Here is a 15,148-nt window from a genome sequence, read left to right as displayed (position 1 = left end):
TAGTAAACAATAAATCAAGCCCTGATTTGTAGACTCTCCAGACTACCGAGATGCTAGTCCAAATTCTTACTAGCTTCTATTTTCACGTCAAAATCATACTTGTTGGGTAGCAAAGTCCCCATCAATGTAGGGCATTAGCAGAATTCCTATGGTTGTCATAGAAAGATCATGGACAAGAATTGGGAGCTCTGAGTTCAAGTCTTTTCTAGTTCTGAGTATTATATGGTTCAAAGATTCTGTCATAAACTCTCTTTCCATCTTCTTCCTGCTCCCTAAAGCCAATAGGCCAACAAAAGACAGATAGGATCATAAATAGACATAGAGGCGCAAGTCTGCCCTGAGAGGCAGCAATAATGTAGCATAAAAGGAAAAATGAACTTGGAATCAGAGACGTGGCTTTGAATTCTGGCTGTGTAATTCTAGTCAGCCTTGTTAGTCATACTAACCTAAGTCTCAATTTCCTCATCTGTAAAATGGAATTCTAATATTTGGACTTAAACACACACCCTGACAGGGCTGCTATGAGGAAAAGCATCATGTTACTCTAAAAATTCTTTTATGAATGTGAAATAAAATTCTTATGAGAAAAGACTCCAAATGGGAATAGAAAAGAGAAGCAGGATATGGTTTTTCTGTGGCCCAATGCCTGAATTTCATTAGGCTCAGGTTTATTTTCTTCTACATTCTGGGTATATAAGCTTGTATTCATGTTCAAGCTGGCTTAATTGATGGGTTTGGCTCTTGACAACTCTCCATATGATTAGGAATCTAAGGCCCAGAGCAAATTGATCCCTGGCAGATACCATTTTCCTCACTAACTTCCATTATAAAACTGAAGAGGTGTTTGCTGGGAAGCCTTTTTTTGGTAACTCTCCATATGATTAGGAATCTAAGGCCCAGAGCAAATTGATCCCTGGTAGATACCATTTTCCCCACTGACTTCCATTATAAAACTGAAGGGGTGTTTGCTGGGAAGGCTTTTTAGAGCCAGGAGGTAATAAAACTGATCAATTTACCTGGCTTCCTCTAACCTCCAAGCCCACCATTGTCCCCTTGCCCTCTGAGCTCCAGGACATTCTCCATCCTTTAGCACAGCTTATTGTGCTCAGAGAAAACACTCATGAAGTGGTTTCTATCTGTAGCCTTCTTTAAGGTCAACTCTTATCTTCAAAACAAATACTAGTCATAGACTCTCTATGTCACTTTCTGATTTAAAGTGTCTTAGTCCTTTCATGGAAAGAAGGGTACAGCAGTGGTCATATTGGCTTCTTATCTTTACCATCTGTCCAGGTGCATTCCCTAATACTAACAGAATAAACAAAAGCAGGCCCTGGAAAGGACCTAGTCTGATGCAAATTCCACTGAGAGGGGGAGAGCCCTGACATAAAGTAGGTCAGGGGCTCAATTCATTACCCCGCCCTACCCAAGACAGATGGGGACTTGTTTCATGGGGATTTGAGGTAGCTCATCACTAGGGCCAGGGCAAGATGTGATCTAACAGGACTCACGTAATCCCCAGGTACACACCCATTGCTGTGTACACGTCACCTTTCTGTACCTCCTAGGTGCTTGTAAGCCTATAAATTCAGAGAGTTCATAAAGTAAAGCAGAAGTAGGCAAGGGGGGCCACTCACATCTTCCCCACAAATTGAGGACTGGGTCAGACTTCCTCTGGGAAAACTAGCTGCAGGACACCTTATTGCCTCAGAACATTGCCCGTTTTGGGGAAGCTCGTAGGGTGCTGGACAAATATTAGATGTAATATGGAAAGCTCATAAAAATGGCATAAACAACGAAGTACTGGACTTTCAGTCAAGAAGCCCTGAGGTTAAATCTGGCCTCATACCTAATAATTCTATTATCTTGGGCAAATCACAACTTCTGTCGCTCTCAGTTTTCTCATATGTAAAATGGAAATAATGCCAAGAGTTATCATGAAGACCAAATGAGATAATATTTGTAAATCATTTTGCAAATTATATAGTTATATAGAGATATGACTGTTAGCCATTTTAGTGTTGATATTATAATTATATCCTGAAGTTGGGTAGACATGCTATTTTCTGAAAGCAAAGTTATCTCTAGAATTCTTTTCCAAATATATCTTAACTCCTAGCCTTTCACCCCATAGCCCAGTGTCCAGAAACACTACAAAAGAAGTTCTTAGGATTCCAGGGTAGCTTTCTATAAATGGAGCCCAATCTGCTAGATCTAACACAGTGGAGTAAGAACTAATTACAGCTGTATCTGAGAGTCAGAGTGCTTTTTATACAAAGGGGGGTGAGACCAGTCTTATGAGTGTGGGATGGAAAATGTTCTTGAGATTGCTTTACACAAAAGAAGGGAACACGTTCTTATTCAGCACCTACTTGCTGCACCATGCTGGCAGATAGGTGTTATTACTTCCCATCTTACAGTTGAGGCAACTGGAACAGAGATGACGTGATGTGCTCAGGATGACACTGTTAAATATGTCTCTAAGATCTTTCCTCGAGATCCAGTCCTCTAAGCCACTTGGTCATCTCTCTGCTTCTAGCCTAGGGATTCCAAACCTTTTTGTGTGTCATGGACATCTTTGGCAATCTAGTAAAGCGTGTGGAGTCCTCCTTAGAATAATGTTTTTAAACATTTTTTAAAAAGCATTTAAAAATTTAAGCACTTAAAAGATGAGATTAGAAAGGAAACCAATTATTGAAATAGTTATCAAAATATATTTTTTAAAAGTTCAGAGATCAACACAATAATCAAGGCTTACAGTAATCTAGTATTTGATAAACCTCCAGCTTCTGGAATAAGAACTCACTGTTTTACAAAAAATTGCTGGGAAAACTGGAAAATAATATATCAGAAACTCAGCATACACCTACATCTCACACACCATGCCAAAATAAGGTCCAAATGGATACATGATTTGGGCATAAAGGATGATACTATAAACAAATTAGAAGAGCAAGAGATGTTACTTATCAGATCTTTAGAGAAGGGAAGAATTTATGACTAAAAAATAACTAGAAAACATTATGAAAGGCAAAATGGACAACTTTGATTACATTAAATTAAAAAGGTTTTGCACAAACAAAACCAACAGAAACAAGATTAGAAGGGAAGTACAAAGCTAGGAAAAAATCTTTACAGCCACTGTTTCTGATAAAGGTCTCATTTCTAAAATACATAAATAATTGTATCAAATTTATAAAAACACAAGTCATTCACCAATTGATAAATGGCCAAAGGATATGAACAGACAATTTTCAGGTGACAAAATTAAAACCATCTGTATTCCTATGAAAAAATGCTCTAAATCTAAATTGATTAGAGAAATGCAAATTAAAATACCTCACACCTCTCAGATTGGATAAAATGACAGGAAAAGATAATGATAAATGTTGGAGTGGATGTGGGAAAACTAGGACAATAATACATTGCTGGTGAAGTTGTAAAATGATCCAATCACTTTAGAGAGCAATTTGGAACTATGCAACAGAGGTTATAAAACTCTACCCTTTGCTGTAGCAGTGCCATAATTTGGTCTGTATCCCAAGAAAATCAAAAAGGAGGGAAAAGGACTCAGTGTAAAAATGTTTGTAGCAGCTCTTTTTGTGGTAGCAAAGAATTAGAAAATGAGTAGAAGCCCATGAATAGGACAATGGCTGAACAAGTTGTGGTATAAGAAGATAACGAAGATATTACTGTTCTACAAAAAATGATGAACAAGATGATTTTAGAAAGGCCTGGAAAGATTTACATGAACTGATGCTGAGCAAAACAAACAGAACCAGGAATACATTATACACAATAACAGCAAAAATGTGCAATTATCAACTATGAAAAATTTGGTTCTTCTCAGTGCAATCTCAATAGACTTTTGGGCAGAAAATGCCATCTTCACCCAGATGGAGATTCCAGCTATGGAGACTGAATGTAAAACAACATTTACTATGATCACTTCTTTTTTTTTTCTGTTTTTATATATCTCCCATAGTTTTTCCTTTTTGCATTGATTTTTCTCTCCCAACATGATTCATAAAGCAATGTGTATTAAAAACAAATAAATTTAAGAAGTGGAAAAAGTTCAGAGATCCCAATTTAAGAACCTTAGAGAGAGCTATGCAAGAGGCTGCTCTTCCCCTCTCATAATAAAAAAAAATGTGAATTTCCTCATCTAAGCTAGCCATGGCAGTCTAGATCAGTGGTGTTGAACTCAAGTAGAAATAGGGGCCATTAAACTACATGTAAGACTCTATGTGGGCTGCATACCAAGAAAACTACATATTAACATTATTATCTATGTTCCATTATATTTTCTATTTATTTTTAAAAATATTTCCTAATTACATTTTAACCTGGTTCCTGGGTTGGTCCCATGTGATTGCCACCTCTAGATGAATGACTCACTACTTTCTCTGAGAACAGCCACAGCCTCCTCTTCTACATCCTTTCTCTGCAGATCCTCTGCTCTCATATACCAAGAACTGTGTTCCTCAGATATACTTTTCCATCTTCCTATCCCTGTATTTTTACATTTTACTCTATATGGAATGTCTTGCTTCTCATTCATTGTTTTTCAGTGTCTCACCGTGACCCCATTTGGGGTTTTCTTGGTAGAGACACTGGAGAGGTTTGCCATTTCCTTCTCCAGCTCATTTTACAGATAAGAAAACTGAGACAAATAGGATTAAGGTGAGTCTTCTGAATTCCAGTGCAGTATTCTATCCATTGCACCATCTAGCTGCCCTTCTCATTCATACCTACTATCCTTTTCATCAAGGTCCAACTCAGAGGCTTCCTTTTTCATTAAATCTTTCTTGATACTCTCTTCCTCCTCTGAATTCTTCTAGTGCATATACATAGCACTTAGAGAAGAATCATAGAGCTACAAGTGACCCCTAAGGTCCTTTAGTCTAACCTTTCCCCAAATCAAGAATTCCACAGAACCCACAATCACAACTCACTCTCTCAAAAGCAGTAACCCATTCTGATTTTGGATAGCTCTCCTACTGTTCAGAAATTTTCATTTCTTTATCCTTTTTCTCCCTCTTTCCTTTTTTGAGTCTTCTGTTAAATTGGTTAGGAAGGGAAAAGTCAAAGAAATAAGCTCAAGCAAAATGTGACTTTCAGAGAAGGGGCTATACCTTTTCCATCAGTTCAGGAAGTGAAACGCTTTTATGGAAGCCATATCCTAGCAGAATAACTAGCATTTATATAGTGCTTTATTTCATATGATCCTTAAAATAACCCTCTGAGGAGGTGCTGTTTTTAATCCCCATTTGACAGAGAAGGAAAGCAAGATTGAAAGAAATGTAATATCCATGAAACACAAAAATAATGTGTGAAACAGGATTCGAATTCAGATCTTTCTGACTTTAAATCCAGCATCCTATCCATTAACCAAGTGCTGACAAACTCAAATAAAGATAGAGTCGCTAAACTGTACCTAAGGACCTCTGTGGGATGCATATTGACTTATTTTTAAAAGGTAATGTTATCTATTTTTATTTATTTTATTAAATATTTACCAATTAATTACATTTTAATTTTGTTGAGACTATATGAGCTTTGTGCTTGCCACGTCTGCAATATACCACTTCATTGCCTTTGAAAGCAGCCTACTGTCTAGGTACTATCAGCTTGGTTTGGGTGTTTCAAGTGAGAATGAAGGGTTTCAGCAGATACCTGCTCTTTTAAGATAACCTAAAATACTGATTAAGAATGTCTCGTATCCACTGAACTCCAAGCTTCTTGAAGGTAGGGACTATGTTTTATTTCTCTTTGTATCCTACTATAATTTTTTACATGAGGTTTTACTAATAGTAGGTGCTTAGTAAAAGTTTGTTAGATGAATGAACTGCTCTCAGCAGGGACACCTGTCAGAAGGGAGCAGGGCACTCCCAGAAACAGAAGAATAAAGGTGACTCTCCTAAGCCTCAAGTCTAAAGGTGAGTGGTATGGTTTTACATACCACTTTTATTCTTTCATTCACCTGGAAAGGGTAGAAGTCCAAAGCTGTGAAATGGAGCAGAGTCTAATGCTAAAAAGAACAATTCAGAACTTCTGTGTTTATCCTGCAGGACCCTAGCCTTCTGAACTTGGCCATTTCAAATCACAACCCCAATTTGTTATTGTTTAGTCATGTCTGATTCTTTGTGACCTCATTTGGGGTTTTCTTGGCAAAGATACTGGAATAGTTTTACCATTTCTTTCTCCAGCTCATTTTACAGATAAGGAAAGTGAGGCAAATAAAGTTAAGGGATGGATAGTAAGTATTTGCAGCCAAATTTAAACTCAAGAAGATGAGTCTTCCTGACTCTAGGCCTGGTACTCTATCCACTGTACCACCTTGCTGCTCCAGACAATTCCAATAGTTACCCTAATAATCTCCACTTAGAGATAAAGAGGCCCTCTTCAGGTATATGATGACACAGGTCAGGTCTCACAAAGTCACGTAGGCGCTAAAGGAAATGATTTGGATAGCTTCAACCACAAGCAATGAAGTGGACCTTAACAAGTAAAGGGTAGTTTAAAAAATTAAAAGCCCATTGCAAACCTTAAGTGCTATGTAAATGAGATTTTTTTTTTATTACAATCATCATGACTATGAATTCTGCTTCAAGTCACTTCCTGGCTGTGTTATATTAGTCCAGTCTAACAACCTCTCTTAATCTCAGTGCCTTCATATGAAAAATGAAGATAATAATAGCACCCACCTTCCAATGGTAGAAGAATAAAATGAAATTACATGGAAGGTGCTTTGCAAATCTTAAAGTGCACTATAAATTCCAATATTTATTATTATATAGAGATAAAATATTTATTAAATACATTACGTGCCAGGTGAGAACAGCTAGGGGACACAGTGAATAGAGCATAGGGTCTGAAGTCAGAAAAATTTCTCTTCCTTAGTTCAAATCTGGCCTCAGACAGTTAATAGCTATGTGACCCCGAGTAAGTCACATTCCCCCTGCTAACCTCACTTCTTCATCTGCAAATGTGCTGGAGAATAAAATGGCAAACCCGCTCCAGCATCCAAGAAATCCCCAAATGGGGTCACAAAAAGTTGGACACGATGGAATAAAAGTGTGCCAGGCACACAGTTGCTAAGCAACTGGGCATAAAAATTTTAACAAGCAGGATAGTCTTCACCTTCAAGTAGCTTATATTCTACCATAGAAACACCAGCACACAAAGAAGGGAAAGGAGGGGAGCATAGAACTGTAGATGCCCAAGAAGTGCATTGAGGCAAGAAAGAGCCAAAGCTATCCGATCAAAGCCCAGGGTGGTTCCAGGGGCAGCTGATATTGTTATTGTTATTAATCTTCATCCCATTCAGAAAGCAGGCATGGGAAACTAGCAAGTAGTACTGCTTTTTTGTCACCATTTGAGATTTTGGGTGTGTAACTAAAGGCCTTCTTGATCTGAGTCAAGTACTGTCAGAACACTGAGGATAACTCTCCAAACTCAGCAAAGTAGGAGGGACTGCGTGCACACCCAAGGGTGTTAGCCCATAATTGGTCTCTAATGACCCAGTGAGCATCCCTGGCACCTGTCCATCTCCAAAGCCCATGCACTTAGATCCTTAGGAAATGGATAATGGAGAAACACTTCCATTTAAGAGATGAGGAAAAAAGTGAGCTAAAATGCTAACTCAATGCAAAGCAAGCATTTGTAAACAGTAGGTACTTAATAAAAATTAGTTAGAAAAATGAATTGCCTGGATTGGACCAGCTTCAAGGAGGAAGGCAGCAGTGTAATCCCAATGGTGAGTTGTCCCTATGTCGAAAAAATAACATTGACACAGCAGTCCATTGCCAGAAAGGAAGGAGAGGAGATCCAAGCTTCATTTCTGGATATCGCCTGACTTCTCTCCGAGTCATATGGGCTGGGTTTTATAAACCTGTAACAATGGCTTAGTTTCCTAGTGGAAGGCCTGTTGGGTCAAAATCTTTTGAAAATCCCCTAATACTTTGCTCTATCCTGCAGGCTCATTGCCATCTGAAGGTGAAAGCAAGCCAGGGTTTTATTTAAATGACAGGGCAGAGAAGAATCCACAAGAGTAGATAGCTAGATCTCAAATCCATCTTAGCCCTAAAAGGCTCTAATCCAACTCACTGTACCTATCAGACAGTGAAAATCCTTTTTAAGGTGCATTTTTAAAGTGCCTACAATGACCAAGGATATAGGATTCTTTATAATTATAACTCTATTGGTAGAAGAAGCTACCTTGTTCAAAGTTCTTTCTTAGTTTCACCTAGTAATTTTCTGTGTTGTTGCTGGGTTATTCTTACTGTGTTATTGTTCTGGTGGATAAAGGCAAACAGATTGCGTAGGAAATCACAGATATCAATGAAATCTCTCTACCAAAAAAGGTATAAGACACTTGCTCCACTCCAAATCCTTTAAAAAATAATCTGCAAAGATGACTCCTCAAGGGAGAGTTATGGACATTAGCCAAAGTAATTCCCCACTTCCTGATCTTGTTTATCATAAGGGTCTAGGACCGAAGTCCTCACCCTTTGGCCAGTGATTCTGTAGATACAGGAGTTAAAGAGAGGCAGCATTTTATAGTGCAAAGAATAGTGGACTACAAGTCACAATGCTGAATTTGTGTCCCAGATGAGAGATTCAACAGAAGCCAGTAGTAGGGAAGATCAATAGAACCCTGGCGTCAGCAAGACCTGATTCCCAATCTAACAGATATTTACTACCTGTGAGATCTTGGGCAAATGACTCAACCTCTTTCCTTAACTGTAAAATGGGGATAACAACAGCATCTACCTTATAGAGTTGTTATGAGGATCAAATGAAATAATCATGGTAAAGTTCTTAGAAAATATTAAGTGTCTGAGGCCAGATTTGAACTCAAGTCCTCCTGACTTCAGGGCTGGTGCTCTATCCCCTGTGCCACTTAGTTGTCCCATGAACCAGTATTATTAATAAGTACTTGTTTTCTTTCTTATTTCTTCCCTTCCTTCACTCTCAGTTTCCTCATTTGGAAAATGGTCATAATATTGTCACTGGCTACTTTGTACATACTATAGAATACTACAGCATATACTATACTTAAAATACTATAGAAAACGGAGCCATTATTTTTAAAGAGACTTACTTTTGAGTTCAACCTATTAATTTGCTGTTGTGATGGTGTTGTTGTTCATATCTAACTTTTCATGATCCTTGTCAAAGATGCTGGCGTCATTTCCCTTCTCTAGTGGATTGAAGTAAAGTGACTTGTTTAGTAAGCTAGTAAGTGTCTGAATCTAGATTTGAATTCAGATCTTTCTGACTCCAGGTCTAGTACTATATCCACTGAGCCAAACACTGCCTGTGTTACCTGGTGACCTTTAAGTATCTTTTCCTGAATTTAGATTCTGCTCTCTATAAAATTGTACTAATTGGACCAAATCTTTTTCTCTTCCTACTATGATTCTAACTTTTATTATTCTAATTTCCTATTGTGATTCTATTATAGTATCCTGATCTCCCTTTGAAGTTCACTGAATGTAATCCATATTAATATGTGTGCTAACAGTTGTTCTTCAAGTCTAGGGCTGGAAGGGACTTTATAAGTCATCTAGTCTGACTTCCTCATTTGACAGATAAGGAAACTGAGGGCAGAGAGATGAAGTGTTTTGCTTAGTAATCCTTAAGTAGTAAATGGCAGAAACAGGCTTTTAATCTCTGACTTCAAGTTCAGTGCTCTCCATCCTTCTCTATTGACTTCTAACACCTCTCTTTTCAGCTCAGTTACACTGAGGTCAGATCACTGCTTGAAGAGCTCAATGAGAGCAAGAGACCTGAAGTCAGGAGGACCTGACTAAGTTCAAATTTGGCCTCAGATACTTAACACTTCCTAGCTGTGTGACCCTGGGCAAGTCACTTAACCCCAATTATCTCAGGAAAAAGAAAAAAAAAAGTTCATTGAGGCAGTCCCAATTCTGCTGATGTCTGGCAAGAACTATGGCTCTGTCTCCAAGAGCCTGTTCCAGAGCCCAAGTCTATACAGTTCTTCCTGTAATTTGCCTGACAGAGCGGCAGATACATTTAAATAGTAAATGTATGTAAAATGCTATATAAACAAAATTTGTTATTAATGATGACTACTTTATGTGAGTATATCACATCAAAGCTATTTGCTAAGTAATCTACTTTTGTAGTAGATGCTTGGAACAAAGAATCATAGAATTTCAGACAAGATTAAAAGACAGTCTCTGACCTCAGCAATGCTTACAATCTAATATAGAATACAGGTCTCATGCACAAGAAACAAATGTCAATAATACTAAGACATAAGAGGTACATATCAAGCATAGAATATTTCAGTAATTTTGAAAAGGAAAAAAGAAATCACTGTCCTAGAGAGATCAGAGAAAACTTGAGGAGTCTTGAAGGATGGACAGAATTTCAACAGGTATGCTGGGGAAAGGAACAATGGGATCACATCCTGGCAGGAAAAATAGACTTTGTAGGATCTGTTATCTCACAGATATTTAGTATTCTTTTCAACAAAGCACAACTCTTGTCCCTACCTTCCTCCAAATTCACCACAAGGGATCCATTTTGATGTGCTGGGGAGAAAAATAGAGTGAGTGAGCGTTGAGTGTAAGTGTGAGTGTGAGTCTGAATGTGTGAGAGTGTGTGTGTTATATATATAAAAAAATAAAATTGATTTTTAAATGAGAGTTAGGAAGCATAGTTACTGCATCTCCAACTTTATACATGACTCCCCTTCTGGCAATTTATAGTTCAGCCAAAGTAGCCTTCTTGCTAGCCTTTCTCACTCAGGAGGCTTCATCTTCTATCCCACCGCTTTGTTTTGGCTGCCTATCATGTCTAAAATGTACTTCTTCCTCATCTTTGTCTCTGGAAATCGAAGTTTCCTGCAAAACCCTGCTCAAGTACCACCTTCTACTTACAGTTGTAACTGCTCATCCCTCAGATGCTAATGTACTCCCCTCATAAAATTTACATTGTAATTTTATTGTACTTATTTTGAACATGTCCCCCCAATAGCAGTTTCCTGAAGACAGAAGTTATCTTTGTATCTCCAGCCCATAGCACAGTACTTTCCACATAAAAGGTAGACACAATAAAGCCTTGATTACAAGTAATAATGGGGTCTGAAAAGATACTAACTAACCTCAATATCTGAAAAGATAACAAAGATTATAGAGAATAATAGATGAACTTTAGTGGGAATATAAAGGTCCATACTTGGATGCAAATAAAATCATTGGCATAAGATAGAGAACCTGTAGTTAGAGAACAGTGCATGTGAAAGCTTTAGAGCCCATGTGCATTTATGTGGTATGTTGACCCACCTTTCTCCCACCCAAAAATGTAATATCTTAGGCCATATTAATAGAAGCCTAATATACCAAAGAAGAGAAGTTTCTACTCTGATCATTGCACCTCTGTATTCCATTGTGGTGCCATATTCTGGATAAAGTATTTACATGCTAAATAAAATACATTGAGAAGAGTGACTAGATGAGAAACCATATCATATGTGAGGATCAGTTTAAAGAAATGGGGATATTTTGCCAAAGAAAAGAGTAGAAAATACACACTAACTGTCCCTAGATAATTTAAGAGCATTCATCATAGATTTAAACTGGAAAAGAACCTTTGCTGTTTTTCCCAAGTTTCTCATTTTATAGATGAGGATACTGAGAGCCTCAAAGATAAAGGGATCATTTAGGAAGTAAATAGTAAAGGCAGGATTCAAGTCCAAGTCTTCTGAATCCAAATTCAGCACTCTTTCCACCATGAATCCATCATAGATTCAATATATTTTGCTTAGACCCAGAGATCAGAACTTTCTAAGATTCCTTCCAGCTTTAAATCCCCTGAACTAGGAACAATGGGAAGAAGCTGCATGGAGGCATTTTTCCTTAATTTAAAAAAAAAAAAAACTTGCTAGGTTGTGGGGAAGTCTGCTATACAATTAAGAGTTTGAGGTAGTAATTTCTGAAGTTCCTACCAGATCTGAGGTTCTGGACTGATATCACTGTTACATATACATCTCTCATATTCATGGATGCATAGTCCTTTGATCTTGTTAGACAAACATGCTCTCCTCTTTATCCCAGCAATGCAAAGAATTTGATAGTTATTTTTCTTTGCATGTAAAGAATCTCTCTCCCTTTTCTAACACAAAAAAAATTCAAAGGAAACTGAGCCTAGTTTAGTGATGAATAACTGTGGGAATATAGTGGACTAAGTTCTGGACTTAGAGTCAGGAATATCTAGTTTCCCATTTGACTGTGGATAAGTCACTTTAACCTAAGCCTGTTTCCTCATCAATAACATGGGGTTAAAAATGCCTGTCTTACCAACTTCACAAAGTTGTGGTGAGGCTCAACTGAGTTAATGTGTATAAAATGCTTTGAAAACCTTAAAAAGCTACAAAGATGCTATTTTTAAATTATTAAATAAAACATTTATCCTAATAACCTTCTCCCCACCCCCTTTGAATTCCTGAATAAAGAGATCATATCTTTATGAATAGAGGAGCAGAGAAGAAATGTCCCCAGCCCCAAACTGTCAGGACAGTGGTGACAACTAGCACAGTGAATGCATAATTGATATCTTTGTTCCCTCAGTAGACTTCCTAGGGAGTCTTATCCCCTGAGAAAAGAAGATAGTACCACTACAGGGCTAGGACAATTATCAGTTAATCAAGAGACATTTCTTAAGCAATTACTGTCTGCCAGGCATTGTGCTAAGGTATTAAACTTTCAGGATTTAGATCTACGTACCCTGCCTCAGTTTCCTCAACAATCTGATGCTACATTGGAATCTCTCTCCCTCTCTGTGGCGTCAGAAGGATTAATAAGACAATGTCTGGCTGGGGTTATAGAAACATACTCATTGAGGCAGCTTCTGTGATTTTTCCAGGATGAGTGACAGGAGAAGCTGGTGTTGTGGGAGGTGCTAACAGCTCTGCTATTGTCAGCACAAAAGAAGAAGGCTCCACTCTTCAATCACTTCCCAAACCAGTTTACCCCACTCCCATTGTCATAAGGCAATTCATCCACCCAATATGCACAAAACAAGAAATGCTAATCTAACAGTTAGGAGAAAAGTCGGCATGAGCCTGCAGAGAATAGTCCTGTGTTCCACCTTTCTTTTCTGAGAGGATGGAGGAGGATGCTGGAAAGTTTGCTTCCCAACAGGGCTGAGCTCTTCAAAAACTAAATATATACTCTCCTTTCCACCCATTTTAAAACTGGAATCCATGATTGAGACCTTAACCAAAAAGCCCAAATTAAACTTCAACTACCTTCTTGGGACTAATATTAAATTTTCATTAAAAACTAATAACAAAAGCAGCTGCCTAATTATTGAACAACATTAAGACTATGCAGGCAGCTAGGAAGCATAATGGATAGAGTGCTAGATTTAGAATCATAAAAATCTGAGTTTGAATTCTTCCTCCGGCATTTTACTCGCTATGACTCTGAGCAAGTTACTTAAGCTCTTAGCCTCAGTTCCTTCATCTGTAAAATGAGTATAACAGCATCTATTTCATAGTCTGTGGTTGGATAAAATGAGGCAACATATAAAATGCTTTGCAAATTTTAAATTACTATATGAATATTAGCTATTAGAAGTAGTAATGATGATGACGCAGATTGTACTTTGTTATTGTTAAAATTCACCCTGTGGACTTGACATAACTTGTGGGATTAGACATCAGCTGACATGGGTTCTGAGCCACTTATTCAGTGGAGGAATGTAAAGGGGAAATTAAGCAAATTCTAGTCTCTAATTCTGAGATATATAGTAGTATTTGTTCAGTTTAGAATGAGAATACTAAATAATGAAAGCAATCAATCTGTGAAATGTTCTGAGTTTCTTTAAAAATAGCCAGCCACCAGATAAGGCAAAGAGACAGTGATTGACAGTAGAGTTAACCTTGGGGGAAAGGTCATCAGGCAAAAATGCAAAGGCAAGGAGGGGATTAGAGATCTTGGAAGGCAAGGCAACCTTTTCTGAAGGATCCCATCTGACTAGGAGTCACAAATTTGGAAGTATTTTCACTCCAACTGCCATGGACAGCCTTACAACGGCCAGGCTTTGTAGGTGGAAAGAGCCTGGGGTTACTGACACAGACAGCAAACAAGTATATCTCAACCTACTAGCCTCTTAAAGACTAGGTTCCACCCTCCTACGATGGAAGAATTCCTGGCTCAGGCTCTTACATCTGTTGGTATAAATGGCTGCTGTAAGTGAAGCTCTCACATGGAAAGGTAAAAATGGTTGCCCAAACAAGGGAGTAGGACTGTTTAATGAGGCTGCTGCCCTGGATTGTTCTGTGCAGAGACTTCTTGTTACAAACTCATTATACAGTCCAAAAAGCAACCCACATCATATACATAGTTAAAATCTTGGAGGGCCTGTGGCTGGTGTATATCTTAAGTAAATGTTGACTCTTCCTCTACCCCACCCTGCCCTGAAAAGATTGTAGCTAAATTTACATTGGTGTTAAAGGATATTATGAGCATTAAGTTATGGTAATAATAATCATAATAACTCACATTTACACAACTCTTTAAGGTTTATAAAGCACTTTCTTCATAATAATCCAATGAAATACAGTATAAATTATTATCTCTTTTACAGATAAAGATACTGAGGCTGATTAGGTAATTTGCCCAGTTAGCATCTGGGACCGACAGTCAACAAACATTTATTAAGAGTTTACTATGTACTAGGCACAAAAAACCAGGTTTCTTGACCTTGAGTCCAATATTTATTCATTATATCCTACTGTCTATGTGTTAGTACCACAGAATCTCAAGCACTGATTACAAGACCAAAAGTCATCTAAGCCAGTCTGTCCTTAATAGGAATCCCCTCTATAGCTACCTTAATAAAAAAGGCAGCCTTTGCCTGAAGACCTCCATTCTTCTTTTGGCTAATGATAATTATTAGACTTCCTGTTTCCCAAGAAAGATTGGTTGTTTAAGTTGATGCCAGAAATCCAGAAATCTGTCGTCTTGATAATGGGTGAAACAGGAAGTCAACTTGTAAATAACTGACTTGAGTGGGATTTCCTATCTGGTCCTCTCTCATCTTTGCCACTGGCCTAACCACACCCCTGAAACCCTTTCATTATCTCAGTGGGAGAGGTCCCTCTCAAATTCTA

The 15,148-nt window shown here is 37.9% G+C and overlaps 1 protein-coding gene across 2 annotated transcripts in view; it reads right to left on the bottom strand.

The window, feature by feature from the left end:
* FAM83G (family with sequence similarity 83 member G) overlaps window positions 1-15,148 on the bottom strand; it is a 59,720-nt gene that overhangs the window by 33,043 nt on the left and 11,529 nt on the right. The gene's annotated exons all lie outside the window — the stretch shown is intronic.

Source organism: Antechinus flavipes, chromosome 1 (genome assembly GCF_016432865.1).
Source record: "Antechinus flavipes isolate AdamAnt ecotype Samford, QLD, Australia chromosome 1, AdamAnt_v2, whole genome shotgun sequence".
Taxonomy (NCBI): domain Eukaryota; kingdom Metazoa; phylum Chordata; class Mammalia; order Dasyuromorphia; family Dasyuridae; genus Antechinus; species Antechinus flavipes.
This window is presented reverse-complemented; position numbering and strand designations above follow the sequence as displayed.